Source organism: Aotus nancymaae, unplaced genomic scaffold (genome assembly GCF_030222135.1).
Source record: "Aotus nancymaae isolate 86718 unplaced genomic scaffold, 86718_ANA_hifiasm-v0.15.2.pri h1tg000456l, whole genome shotgun sequence".
NCBI classification, from domain to species: Eukaryota; Metazoa; Chordata; class Mammalia; order Primates; family Aotidae; genus Aotus; species Aotus nancymaae.
Genome location: NW_026988871.1, coordinates 115,405 through 129,742, shown reverse-complemented (window position 1 = coordinate 129,742; position 14,338 = coordinate 115,405).

Sequence of the window (14,338 nt, the reverse complement as noted above, 5' to 3'; positions counted from 1 at the left end):
TCCCAAAGTGCTGGGATTACAGCTGTGAGCAACCACACCCGGCCAATCCTAACACTTTGGATGGCTGAGGTGGGAAGATCACTGAGGCTGGCAGTTGTAGACCAACATGGGTAACATAGGGAGACTCTACAAAAGATTTTAAAATGAGCTGGGCGTGGTCATATGCACCTGTGGTCCCAGCTACTCAGGAGGCTGAGGTGAGATGATCGCCAGATCTCAGGAGTTCAAGGCTGCAGCGTAGCTGTGGTAGGGCCACTGAATTCTAGCCTGTGCAACAGAGTGAGGCCCTGTCTCAAAAAAAAAAAAGAATCATTGATCACCTATTATGTAACACAACTGTTAAAGAGAATTCTCAACAACTCTGTGAAGAAAGATCTTCCACTGCCATAATTTTACAGACTAAAAAAAAAGGGACCTAGAGAAGTTCTATTAAATCCTAGGTCAACACAGTTTATCAATGACAGCAGGCATTTAAAACATGACCCAGTGAAGCTGAAGTCCCTGTCTCTCTCCTGCTTTATCAGGCAACAGGAGTGGCCCAACTCACAATGTTGTTGATCAGAGTCTGTGATAGGAATTTAGGAAAACTAAGATTGACTTTTTTTGGTTTTTTTTTTCTGGCCAAGCTATCTGTCCTCAGGAGATTGCTGTTAAAATGCAAAGTAGGCTGGGCAAGTTCCAGCTACTCAGGAGGCTGATGCATAAGAATCACTTAAACCTGGGAGACAGAGGTTGCAGTGAGCTGAGATGGCGCCACTGCACTACAGCCTGGGTGACATGGTGAGACTCTGTCTCAAAAAAAAACCAAAGTGGGCATAGCACATAAACACTTTTCCTCCAGGCCTTTCATGAGCCTGAAGGATTGATCGCCTGCGACCTCCAGCAGGTGGAAGGAATGTGTCTTTAGACGAGCATTTCTCTCCTCCCTTGACCCCACCCCCAATTTATCTGAACCCACAGGTTCAGAAATACCAGATTCTACCATGAACCAGAGCTTCCTGTCCGGCTTGGGGAAAAGGTTGTGTTATAATGAACCCCAAGTTTCTCTTCAAAGAATCAGTATGTCAGTATATTCAGCTCTCTTATTCTTTAATTCTCTATTTTAAGGTTTAACTTCCTTGTAATTCCAGTAAACGACCTTCTCCACCAGTTCTAATCAGTAGTTCACATCTGTTCCCCTGGCCCCTGGCTCCATCCTGACTCATCCGGGTCACCTGCTTCAGTCACCTGCTCCAGTCACCTTCTTTGACCTAGGTCACCCCTGGCTACCTGCTCTAACCCTCCCATAACGGTCCTTCCCGCCAAAACACCCACCCTACCACTCCAGCTTGGACTCCTCCTCTCTTTAAAATAGCCAATCGGGAGCCAGGTGCGGTGGCTTACGCCTGTAATCCCAGCACTTTGGGAGGCTGAGGTGGGCGGATCACCTGAGGTCAGGAGTTTGAGACCAGCCTGACCAATATGGTGAAACCCCATCTTAAAAAAAAAAAATAGCCAATCGGGATTAGTCTAGGTTGTGGAGTCTAACCCTAGCCAATAGGGGAACGACACAGCAGTAGGCATAAGTACCCCTTCCCCCCTTGTCCAAGCATGCAGCCACCATTGCTCCATCCATGAGCCGCACCCTTCTACAGAAGTAAACTGCCTTGCTGAGAGGATTTATCTTTGAGTGCTCTTTCTTTTGCGGCATCGAAATTTTACTTACAGCAGTTGAAACACTCCCTTGCACAGTGGTCTCCTTTCTCAACACTCTTGTTTCACTCCTCACAGCCAGGGTGAGAAAAAAAATAAAGCCCCAAAATCCTGGCTTGGATCCTAGTTTCACAGTTACTTCCCTCTCCTGGGAAGCGTGTTGTGAGGAACACATTTAAATTGGATTCTATAGGAGACACCAGCCACAGTGGCTCACAGATACAGCGTGTGCTGGTCACAAAGCCCCTCTCACTTTCTAATACCCACAGCCAGATAGACTGAAGGTTCTAGTCCTACAAAAAGCATTGACGGTACTGAAGGCTGGCAAGGATGTGGTACAGTGGAGGTTCTCATATGTTGGTGGGAGAATGAGAGTACAGCCACCTTGTTTCAAGAAACACTTCGGCATTTGTAAAATTTTTGAGTCAGAGTCTCTCTCTGTCACCCAGGCTAGAGTGCAGTGGTGCAATCTCTGCTCACTGCAACCACTGTCTCCTGGGTTCAAGTGATTCTCATGTCTCAGTCTCCCTTGTCAATGGGATTACAGGCACACACCACCACACCTGGCTAAGTTTTATATTTTTGGTAGAGACGGGATTTTGCCATGTTTGCCAGGCTGGTCTTGAACTCCTGGCCTCATGTGATCCACCCACCTCAGCCTCTCAAAGTGCTGGGATTACAGGCGTGAGCCATTGTGCCTGGCTGTAGCAGTTTTCTTTTCTTTTTTTCCTTTCGTTCCTTTTTTATAGGCACAGAACCAATGCATGGTATTTGTAATATAAACTATAAGTGTAGTTTATATTGGCTTTTTAAAACTAAATATACCATTACCCTATGACCCAGAAATTCCATTTTATGTACTTACCCAAGAGAAATGAAAATATGTGGCCACAAAAAGACTGGTACAAGCATGTTTAAAGGCAGTTTTCCTCACAACAGCTGTGCTATGTGTGACAGTAACTGCCAAGCCCAACAATGGGTTGACCTACTGTTCCTGCAATCACATGGGTCAGTCTGAAAGACATGTGAGTGAAAGAAACCTCACGCAGAAGAGTACATACTATATGATTCCTTTTCAAGTTCTACAACAGGCACAGCTAATCTGCAGCCAAACCAATATCCTCACAGTAACCTTCTATATCTTGACAGGGGTTTGAGTTACACAGGTGTGTGTATTTACCAATACTTAGAAAAAATATACTCCAGCTTGATGCATTTTGTCAAGGTAGATGCATTTTACATAAAAAGAAACCACCAAAAAGCCACGGTGCGTGGCTCATGCCTGGAATCCCAGAAATTTAGGAAGCCAAGGCAGGCAGGTCACTTGAGCCCAGGAGTTTGAGACCAACCATGGTGAAACCCCCTTCTCTACAAAAAATTTGAAAAAAGTTAGCCTGGTGTGATGGCACACACCTGTAGTCCAGCTACTGGGGTGTGGTGTGATGGGTGGGGCTGAGATGGGAGGATCATCTGAGCCTGGGAGGTCGAGGCTGCAGTGAGTCCTGGTCGTGCCACTGCACTCCAGCCTGGGTGATACAGCGAGACTCTATCTCGGAAAAAAAAAGAAACCCCTGGCCGGGCATGGTGGCTTACGCCTGTAATCCTAGCACTTTGGGAGGCCAAGGTGGGCGGATCACAAAGTCAAGAGATCAAGACCATCCTGGCCAACATGGTGAAACCTCATCTCTATTAAAAAAAAAAAAAGAAAAAGAAACCCCCAAATATTGGAAGAGGAAATACGGTACTCTGATAAATTGTATGAATGCTGAAAGAGCAGTTATAGATATCTGCAATTTACTTTGAGATGCGTTAAGGTGATGGATAGTCAGATGGGTGGAGGTGCAGGTAGACAAATAGACCTTCAGTTAGAGCAAATGCACTAGAGTGTCCGCGGGAGAATCTAGGCAGTGGGCACACCAGTATTCACTGTAATATTCGCCATAAAATTCTTTCAGCTTTGTTGTATCTTAAAAAAATTTATAACACATTGGAATAAAGTTCTGGTCTTATAAGTATATGGCACACCACCATGCCTAGCTAAATTTTGTCTTTTTTGTAGAGATGGGGTTTTGCCATATTGCCCAGGCTGGTCTCAAGCTCTTGAGCTCAAATGATCCTGCTGTTTTGGCTTCCCAAAGTACTAGGATTATAGGTGTGAGCCACCTCGCCCAGGCTGATTTTACTTTTTAATGTTTTTTTTTTGAAACAGAGTCTTGCTCTGTCGCCAGGCTGGAGTGCAGTGGCATGATCTCAACTCACTGCAACCTCCACTTTCTGAGTTCAAGCGATTCTCCTGCCTCAGCCTCCCAAGTAGCTGGGATTACAGATGGCTGCTACCACACCCAGCTAATTTTTGTATTTTCAGTAAAGACTGGGTTTCACCTTGTTGGCAAGGATGGTCTCGATCTCTTGACATCGTGATCCACCCACCTCGGCCTCCCAACGTGCTGGGATTACAGGCATGAGCCACCATGCCCAGCCCCTACTTTTTAGTTTTTAAAAATTATCCTTGAATACCCCATAGTGGCCAGTTATTCACGGTGTTGAAATGGACTGGATTTCTTAGTTGGCTCTGATTGTCTTCAGTATTTTCAGAAATATGTCTCCATTCCTATCTAAGCTCTAAGTTGGTTGGGGTAGGGCGCTGTCTTACTCATTTGTATTTCTCCTTCCTCTCCTCTCTTAGGACTTTCATGCCCTTCACTCCTCCCTCCAGCAAGGGGGCATGGGCCGTGCCTCTGGCCTTCTCCTTCTTCCTCCCGACAGCTCCCTTTCTTTGGCATGACTGTCATCAGAGGGAGGGAAATTACTGTGCCTGGACTCTAGAGAACTCAGCTTCTGGTTCTAGCCTTATGAGGCTGACCACATTTTTTTTCCTTTTGGCTTCCAGAAGGATTCCTCTTTATTCTCCTACAGTGTCTCCTTTGTGGCTTATCCTAGTGCAAGTGCAGTTGTTTAACTGCAAGCAAAAGAGATGGCAGCCCCGCTAATATGGTGGGGGTCTCGGCTTTCACACGAAGTCTCCTGGGAGGAAAGCTGCGTATGCAGCCGGGGTCCAGGCAGACGTCCACAGTTCTCAAACCTTTGCCTCCAGAGGCCACCACCTGTGGCCATTTCTGTTTCTGGTGGGGCCCCTTCAACCCTAACTACAGAATCCCCACCACAGAGGAGCAGGGTTTACACACTCATCCTCTTCCGTGAAGAGCAAATGTATTCTCTCACTCGGCCTTTCAGTTGCCCTTGTAGTTTTATTTTTACTTTTCATTTATTTAATTTTTAAAAAAATTTGAGACAGGGTCTCTGTCACCCAGGCTGGAGTGCAGTGGCAGGATCTTGGCTCATGGCAGCCTTCACCTCCCGGACTCAAGCGATCCTCCCACCTCAGCCTCTGGAGTAGCTGGAACCACAGGCGTATACTACGATGCCACCATGCCTGGTTTTTGTGTTTTTTTTTTTTTTGTATTTTTATAGAGACCAGGTCTTACCATGTTGCCCAGGCTGATCCCAAATTCCTGGTCTCAAGCAGTCCCCCTGCCTCAAAGTGTTGGGATTACTGGCATGAGCCACCCAACCTGACCCTTAAATATGGTCACATTCTGAGGTACTAGGGGTTAGGGCTTCAACATACAAAGTTTTGGGGACCTAATTCAGCCCATAATACTATGCTAGAGAAGAGGGGTACTTCAGACTTCTCCAGAAGAGGCAAGCTATTTGGAAACCCTGGAGAAAAACTGGCTGGAAATATTCTTTGATTTTTTTTAGCCAGAGTCTCACTCTGTTGCCCAGGCTGAGCTGGAATGCAGTGGCCTGATCATGGCTCACTGCAGCCTCAACCTCTCATGCTCAAGCAGTCCTCTTGTCTCAGCCTCCCAGTTAGCTGTGGCTGCGGGTGTGTGCCAACATGCTCAGCTAATATTTCTATTTTTTGTAGAGATGGGATCTTGCTATGTTGCCCAGGCTGGTCTCAAACTCCTAACCTCAACCAATCCTCCTGTCTCTCGTCTCCCAAAGTGCTGGGATTACAGGCATGAGCCACCACGCCTGACCTTGAGAATATTTTTATGTCAACAAGGTGGTGAGCACAAAACAGTGAGGGGCAAAGCCAGCCATTCCTCCACAAATGCTAGGTGAGAACCTGTCCTGTGACAGGCACTATACTGCAAACTGGAAGTTCAAGGGAAACTTTGCTATAAGCCTTCTAGATTTGGTGGTATATGTATTCATAATCAAAGTAAATTTCCTTGAAGATAAGTGCAGTAGGAAGTGATCCTTCCTATATTCATTTAAAAATCTTTGTGTTGGCCAAGCATGGTGGCTCATGCCTGTAATCCCGGCACTTTGGGAGGCTGAGGCAGGAGGATCACTTGAGCCCAGGAGTTCGAGACCAGTCTGGGCAACATGGTGAAAGACCAGCTCTACAAAAAGCACAAAAATTAGTTGGGCATGGTGGGGCATGCCTGTGGGCACAGCTACTTGGTAGGCCGGGGCGGGAGGATTGCTTGAACCCAGGAGCTGGAGGCTGCAGTGAGCCGAGACTACAGCACTGCACTCCAGCCTGGGGAACAGAGACCTTGTCTCCAGAAAGCAAACTAAACAACTCTTTGTGTTGTTTCCTGATTTACAATTACAGATTTATAATTATAATTCATTCTTTTTTTATACTGCAACGAAGAATCTTCATTGGTTTCACATATAATTCTAGGCTGGCTGCCTTGCTGATACTTGATGTCTAACTTCACAGTTAAGCCATCCTCAACGGTAGTACCTCTTTGCTGCCTGTGGTCAGAAGAGGGTTTGGCAGTCTCTGCTAAAGACTCCTGGGGACTGGAGATGTATTCCTCAGGGTGATAATGCAAGCTGCTATAACCAACAGGCCCACTAAACAATGGTTAATTTCTGATTCTAGTTGGAGACCATGAGGGTTGGTTGGGGGGAGATGCTCTGCTCTGAGGTTCCTGAGGGACTCGGGCTGCTTTGTGATGCACCACCATCTCCTACACGTGGACCCCAGGGTCCCTGCTTGCTCCAGGGAAGGCAGAGAATGGGCAAAACTCTCATGTCTTCAAAACTGCCCTAGCCAGCGAGCAGGATATGTGCTCCTTTGATGATAGCTGTCTGAATGTCAAGGGTTGGGAAACGTGGTGAAGCTGCATTCCAAGGAAAAAAAATAAGGTTTTGGGGCGCTCCAGCTTCTCTGGGCTACAGGTTTATGATTCTGGTTTCTACCACCTCCCCGCTGGTTCCTTGCATAAGTTCATTGAACTCCCTGGGTCCTTCCTCATCTGCAGAAAGGTTGTGATGATGGGCTGGTCTCACGCAGCTGCTGTGAGATGTGGGAGTTAGTACACTGCTACTCAGTAAGCGCAAGCTCAGTTAACACTAACTACCACCTGGCCCTGCAAACCTGCGCTCCTTCACTCCCTGCAGTTTACACTGCATTCTCATCTGCATAACCATTTCTACTTTTAGCTTCTCAGCAAGCCGTGGGGTAGGCATTTTACAGATGAGAAAACCGAAAGAGAAGCTGGGAGATGTGCCAGGGTCACATGGCACTTACACAGCTCAGCCTCCTGACTCACCCCAGCAGTTTTCCTGTCTCTTTGCTGAGAGCACAGTTACCACCTGGAGCACAGGGTGGTCCCCTGGACCCACCCTAAAGCTGCTGGGAAGCCTGCAAAGAAATCTGAGTCATAGGAAATTGAGGCATCTACTTCAGATCCTATACCTTGGGGTCTCATGGAATACTTTGGTCCTAGGTACTAAATCTGACTTCACTCTCTGTGAAAAATTATTCTGTGCTGTCAATGGTGGACACTGAATGTCCACCTGGCAAACTTATCAGTCAGGTTCTGTGGACAAGAAGAGAAAACAATTGGGAAGTACCCCAGTCAGGGTTTCTCAATCGTTTTTGGTCCAGTCCATGGTCCAAATGGAAGACAGTGGCTGGGAGTGGCTCACGCCTGTAATCGCAGCACTTTGGGAGGACGAGGCAGGTGGATCACCTGAGGTCAGGAGTTCGAGACCGCCCTGGCCAACATGGCAAAATCCCAGCTCTGCTAAAAATACAAAAAAATTAGCCAGGCATGGTGGCAGGCACCTATAATCCCAGCTACTCGGGAGGCTGAGGCAGGAGAATCGCTTAAGCCCCCAGGGGTGGAGATTTCAGTGAGCCAAGAACGTGCCACTTCACTTCATCCTAGGCGGAAAGGGAAAAACTCCATCTCAGAAAAAAAAAAAATGGAAGAGACATTTCAGTACCACAGGCTAGCAGGGTTTCTGAATGAGACTCCTTTTATGGGTGGAGTAAAGGTAGACAGTAAGCCACTCCCATTTTTATGCATCACTGTTGCTCTATTTATTTTTTTGAGACCAAGTGTCACTCTGTCACCCAGGCTGGAGTGCAGTGGCGCAATCTCGGCTTACTGTAACCTCTGCCTCCTGGGTTCAAGCCATTCTCCTGGTTCAGCCTTTCGAGTAGCTAGGATTACAGGTGCGCATCACCACACCTGGCTAATTTTTATATTTTTGGTAGAGATATGGTTTTGCCATGTTGCCCAGGCTGGTCTTGAACTCTTGACCTCATGTAGTCCACCAGTCTCAGCCTCTCAAAATGTTGGGATTACAGGCATGAGCCATCATGCCCGGCCACCTGGCTAATTTTTGTACTTTTTATAGAGATGGGGTTTTGCCATGTTGTCCAGGCTGGTCTCAAACTCCTGGGCTCAGGCAATCCTCCTGCCTTGGCCTCCCAAAGTGCTGGGATTAAGGTGTGAGCCACCATGCCTGACCTACTCCGATTTGCTTAGATACCAGTGAGATCATCCATGGAGAAGCTCTAAGTGCTCTGTGGATTGCATTAACCTTGGGGTGCTCACTGTAGATGGCCATGAAATCATTTTCAAAAATGTACTAGTCTTTAAAGAAGTGTTATTATTATTTATGAATTTTGCTTTGGCTTGAGGATGTCTTTGGAGTTTAGAAATCCATGTTGAGGCATGAAATAATTTGTTTTCCCAGATGTTTACCTGCCTAAGCATATGACCCTTGTTAGTTTATTTAAGGCTTTGTGTAGGCAAGATGACCTAATTGGCAGATGTGTCTGTGACTGGACACAGAAGGCATTTTTCTTTCGTTAGCCATCTTGTTTGTGTGTTTGGACGGAAGTGGCAAAATCAGTCACCAGGGAGCATGTGGGAAGCTGGTGAAATATTGCAACAAGAGCTGGGAAGGGCTTGAACGTTCCATGGGGGAAGGGTACATCTTCAGCCTCAGGTGAGCTGACTTAACAAGAGCTCACGTTGACTGCTTTCCAATGGAAGCATCCTTCAGAACTGGAACCAGGCTGGGTACCATGGCTCACTCTTGTAATTCCATGGGAGGCTGAAGCATGCAGATCACCTGAGGTCAGGAGTTTGAGACCAGCCTGGCCAACATGGTGAAACCCCATCTCTACTAAAAATACAAGAAAAGAAATTAGCTGGGCATGGTGGCAGGTGCTTGTAGTCCCAGCTACTTGGGAGGCTGAGGCAGGAGAAACGCTTGAACCCAGGAGGCAGAGATTGCAGTGAGCCGAGATTGCACCACTGCACTCCAGTCTGGTGACAGAGCAAGACTCTGTCCCTCCCCCCAAAAAAGAACTGAAACCGGAGCTTCCCAGAAGGTCGACTGGGGTTGGGGTTGCAGGGGCATGAGCCTGTCAGAGAATGGAGCCTGCTGCCAACAGAGGGGAGGAGCTGGCATAGGGAGGCAGGGTGGGAGTGTGGCCGGGCCTGCTGTCAGAGTGGCTGTGGCACTGCGCCAGATGCAGGTCTGGAGCCAAGGGTGGAGACCGAGCGTTGCCCAAGCCTTTGTGATGAATCAGCGCATTAGCTCAAGACCAGGGCAGGAAAGGAAGCAGGGTCTGTGTGTCTAAGACAGCCCTGAGTTAATTAAGACAAAAATAACTGTGCTCTATTCGTTTATCCCTTTTATCCTTTTCTCTTTTCTTGCTCGGGCTTCAGGTTTCCATCTGTGGCCTCTCCTTCTTTTAGATCTAGGTTAAAATGGACAAAACCCTTTTGTTTTCATGGTGTCTGGTGGCTTAAAGCTGTCCCGAAGATGTCTGCAAGCCTCCAGGCAAAGAAGGAAGTGCTGGTAGAGGAGGCTGTGGTGTCTTTCAGACACACTTTGATGCCTTCTCTCTGAGGATTCTTTCTGCTTGTCTGTCTCTTGGGCATGCTTGATCCAGCTGTAAAATTCAGCCTCTTGCTTGATTTCTATGTACACTGGAATCACGGTGAGTTTAGACTTTTTTGGAGGTTTAGGGGTAGGCGATGAGGAGGAGGTGACCTAGAGGAGGGATTTCTTTGTAGACATGCATTCAGAACACAGACATCGCCTTTCAGGAAACGTTCTTTGGTGACCCTTCAAGGCTAGATTTCATTTCATATTGACCTTCCCATCTTTTTGGTTCCCTCTCCCCATCATCCCCAGATTTCTCTCCATTCCTTTCAGTGGCAAAAACAACCCATTTCTTCTCTGTCCCCCCAACAGCCTCCCTCATGTTCTGCAAGCTCAGAGCTGACTTTTGTCTCATGAGATGTCATCTGCCCCAACCAGGTCTCTCCAGGCTAAAGATAGTTCCTGTACTGGTTAGGGTTCTGGGGCCAGCCGTTCTCTCTCTTCTTAATTTCACTTCTCTAGAAAACAAACCTTCTTCAGGAAATTCCGACCTTGCCCAGTTCAACCGAGAGGGTCAGGGCAGGACTGTGCTGGTGGGGTCGTGTGTGCCTGGACACCCAATCTGGTTCTGGCCTCCACGGCTCCCGGCATCCCCATAGGAAGTAGATGGGCTGGCCAGAGGGGCGCCCAGCAGTGAGATGATGGGTGTGGAGTGGAGCCACTTTTTCTTTACTGGTTTGGTCTGGTGCTGGTGTCCCATAAGCTCTCCCAAAAGAGTGACCATGTTCTACAAACGTACCCACTGAGGCAATTTGCCCTGAAGGTTCATCTTAAAAATTCATGTGAAATTGCACTTACCCTCCATGAGACAGCCATGTCTGTATGAATGTGAAAACAATGTTCTCCTCTAGGCTTGCAGTGTTTGTGAATCATTTTGTCTACTGTGTGCCAGACATGGTTCCAGGCAGGGAGAACTGCATGTGGAGCCCAACTGGTACAGAACTTGGACCCAGGTGCGAAAAGACAGATGTCAGTCATTCAGCCCACCAGCCGCAGTGTGTTTATCTCCCAGCTGCAGACCTTCAGCGGTCTGATAAACCCAGTTATCAAGTGCTGTCTTCTGCTTCTCCAAGGAATTTCTGTAGCTGTTCCCACATCAGGTGCACAGCAGCACTTAGTACACATCAGCTGGATGGGTAAATGAGTAAGTGATAAAGTCCGACTCTGGTTCTCATCTGGAAGCATGGCAGAGCCACTCTTGGCTGGGGCTCAAATCCAGGGAATGCAATGCAAAATCATTTTGCTTTGAGGGTCTTCAGAGAGGATCAAGCGCACCCTTAATGGAGAGTTGAGGAGGATTAGGCCCAGAGAGATAACATGGGCGTGCCGCTCATTCAAACTGGAACTCCTGCAGTCCCCCGCCCTACACTGCCTGTCCTTGAGACAGGTCCAGATGTTCAAGAACATGACAGAGAAACCCACATGATGAGGGTCATCCTCATGCTGGTGTTACTTGGGCCAGAGATAACAAATGCCAAGGTCACAGTGTTGATGCCTCCACTCCCACAGTCCCTGGCTGTCTGTTGGAGGGTGAGTCAAGGGCATGGGGCTGAGCAGGGTGTTAGAAGCCTCTGGGATGGGTGGGGAGGAATGTGCTCTCTGTGAACCATCTTTGGTCCGTGCTTGGCTGGGTACTTGTTTCAATTTGGTGGATGACATCCCTGGAGCTCCCTCAACTCCTTTAGTGGTTTCCCCTCTGAAGGGGCTTCAGGGACCTCTGAGGGTCATCCTGGGGTCTCTACGGGCAGCCCGAATCAGCTACACAGGCATGCCTCAGTGTCCTTTGGTTTCTCTCACTGCGAGGTGGCGGGTGGGGGGGTGGAGGAAGGAGAACAGGCTCTGTGGCCAGCACAGGTGAGCTTGAACCCAGGCTCTGCTAGCCCATTGGTGCCTACCTGGGTGAGTCACACAGCTTTTACCAGGCCCAGTTTTTTTTTTTTTTTTTAAAGACAGAGATTTTCTCTTGTTGCCCAGGCTAGAGTGCAATGGCTTACCACAACCTCCACCTCCCAGGTTCAAGCGATTCTCCTGCATCAGCCTCCCGAATAGTTGGGAATACAGGTGTGTGCCACCATGCCTGGCTAATTTTATATCTTTAGTTGAGATGGGGTTTCCCCATGTTGGTCAGGCTGATCTCGAATTCCTGACCTCAGACGATCTGCCCGCCTTGGCCTCCCAAAGTTCTGGGATTACAGGTATGAGGCACTGCGCCCAGCCAGGCCATTTTATTTTCTGCAGCAAGGGGATAGTATATTCTTCACAAAACTTGATAAGGATTAAACATAACAGGCTAGGCCCAGTGGCTCATACCTGTAATCCCAGCACTTTGGGAGGCTAAGGCTGGAGAATTCAGCCTGGCCAACATGGCGAAAGCCAGTCTCTACTAAAAATACAAAATTTAGCAGGGCATGGTGGCATGTGCCTGTAATCCCAGCTACTCAGGAGGCTGAGGCAGGAGAATCCCTTGAACACAGGAGGCAGAGGGTGCAGTGAGCCAACATCATGCCACTGCACTGCAGCCTGGGTGACAAAAGCAAAACTCCATCTCCAAGAAAAAAAAAATTAGCTGGGTGGTGACATTTGCCTGTGGTCCCAGCTCCTGGAGAGGCTGAGGTGGGAGGATTACTTGAGCCCAGGAGAATGAGGCTGTAGGGAGCTGTGATTGTGCCACTGCGGTCCAGCCTGGGCCAGACTGAGATTCTGGTTAAAAAAAAAAAATGTATCGAGGACTTGACGGAGTTTTCTCCTCATGCCAGTGGTCATCAGGCACATGTGACTTTGCTGTGGGTGAGACTGAAGCCAGGCCAGGCATTAAATCGGTGCGCCCAGCCTCCCCGTAGATTTAGCAAGACATCTCTCCTACTGGAAGGTCCTCCAATGACTGCTCTAGTTAGTAATTATTTCTAGTTAAGTTCTAGAACATTTTTAGTGAAATGTTCATTTGACTAGGCAACTTGATATGGTAAAAAGAATGCACATTTTGGCTGGGTGCAGTGACTCACACCTATAATCCCAGCACTTTGGGAGGCCAAGGTGGGCAGATCACCTGAGGTGAGGAGTTCAAGACCAGCCTGATCAACATGGTAAAACCCTGTATCTACTAAAAATACAAAAATTAGCCAGGTGTGGTGGCAGGCACCTGTAATCTCAGCTACTGGGGAGGCTGAGACATGAGAATCACTTAAACCCAGGAGGTGGAGGTTGCAGTGAGCTGAGATCGAGCCATTGCACTCTAGTCTGGGCAACAGAGCGAGACTCAGTCTCAGGAAAAAAAAAAAAATGTTTTGTGACCATAGAAACCAGATTGCAAAGCCTGGCTCCAGCACTCACTGTGAGAGCTGAGTCAAATTAGCTGACTTCTCTGAGCCTTGATTTCTGCTGCAGGATAGAAAAAAATAATTGGTGTAGTTTTAAGGGTGGAATGAAATACACCAGGTATATTACTTTGCTTGGGCCACTATAACGAGTATCACAGACTGGGCAGTTTAAACTACACATTTGTTTTCTTACAGTTCTGGAGGCTGGCAAGTCCAAAATCAAAGGGTCAGAAGGTTTCATTTCTCCCAAGGCCTCTCTCTGGCTGGCAGATGAGTGCCTTCTCACTGTGTTCTCACGTGGTTTCTCCTCTGTGTGTCTCTGTCTCCAAACCTCTTTTTTTCCAGATATCAGTCACATTGAATTCAAGCCTACCTATATGGCCTCATTTTGACTTATGGCTGGGCAGTAGCCCATACCTGTAATCCTAGCACTTTGAGAGGCCAAGAGGGGAGGACTGCTTGACACTAGGAGTTCAAGACCAGCTTAGGCAACAAGCAGTTGGCCTTGTCTCTAAAAAGCGACCTGATTTCTTTTTTCTTTCTTTTTTTAAGTTTTGAGACAGAGTCTTGCTCTGTGGCCCAGGCTGGAGTGCAGTGGTATGATCTCGTCTCACTGCAACCTCTGCCTCCCAGTTCAAGCGATTCTCCTGCCTCAGTCTCCCAAGTAGCTGGGATTACAGGCATGCACCACCATGGGCCCCGCTAATTTTTGTATTTTTAGTAGAGACAGGGTTTCGCCATGTTGGCCAGGCTGGTCTCAAACTCCTGACCTTGTGATCTGCCCGCCTCGGCCTCCCAAAGTGTTGGGATTACAGGTGTGAGCCACAGCACCCAGCCCTTATTTCTTTTTTAAAAAAATTTTTTTTTTTTGAGATTGAGTCTCACTCTGTCACCAGGCTGGAGTGCAGTGGCGAGATCTCTGTTTGCTGAACCTCTGCCTCCTGGGTTCAAGCAATTCTTCTGCTTCAGCCTCTCTAGTGGCTAGAATTACAGGCGTGTGCTACAATGCCCAGCTAATTTTTGTATTTTTAGAAGAGACAGAGTTTCATCATGTTGGCCAGGCTGGTCTTGAACTCCTGATTTCAAGTAATCTGCCTTTCCTTGGTCTC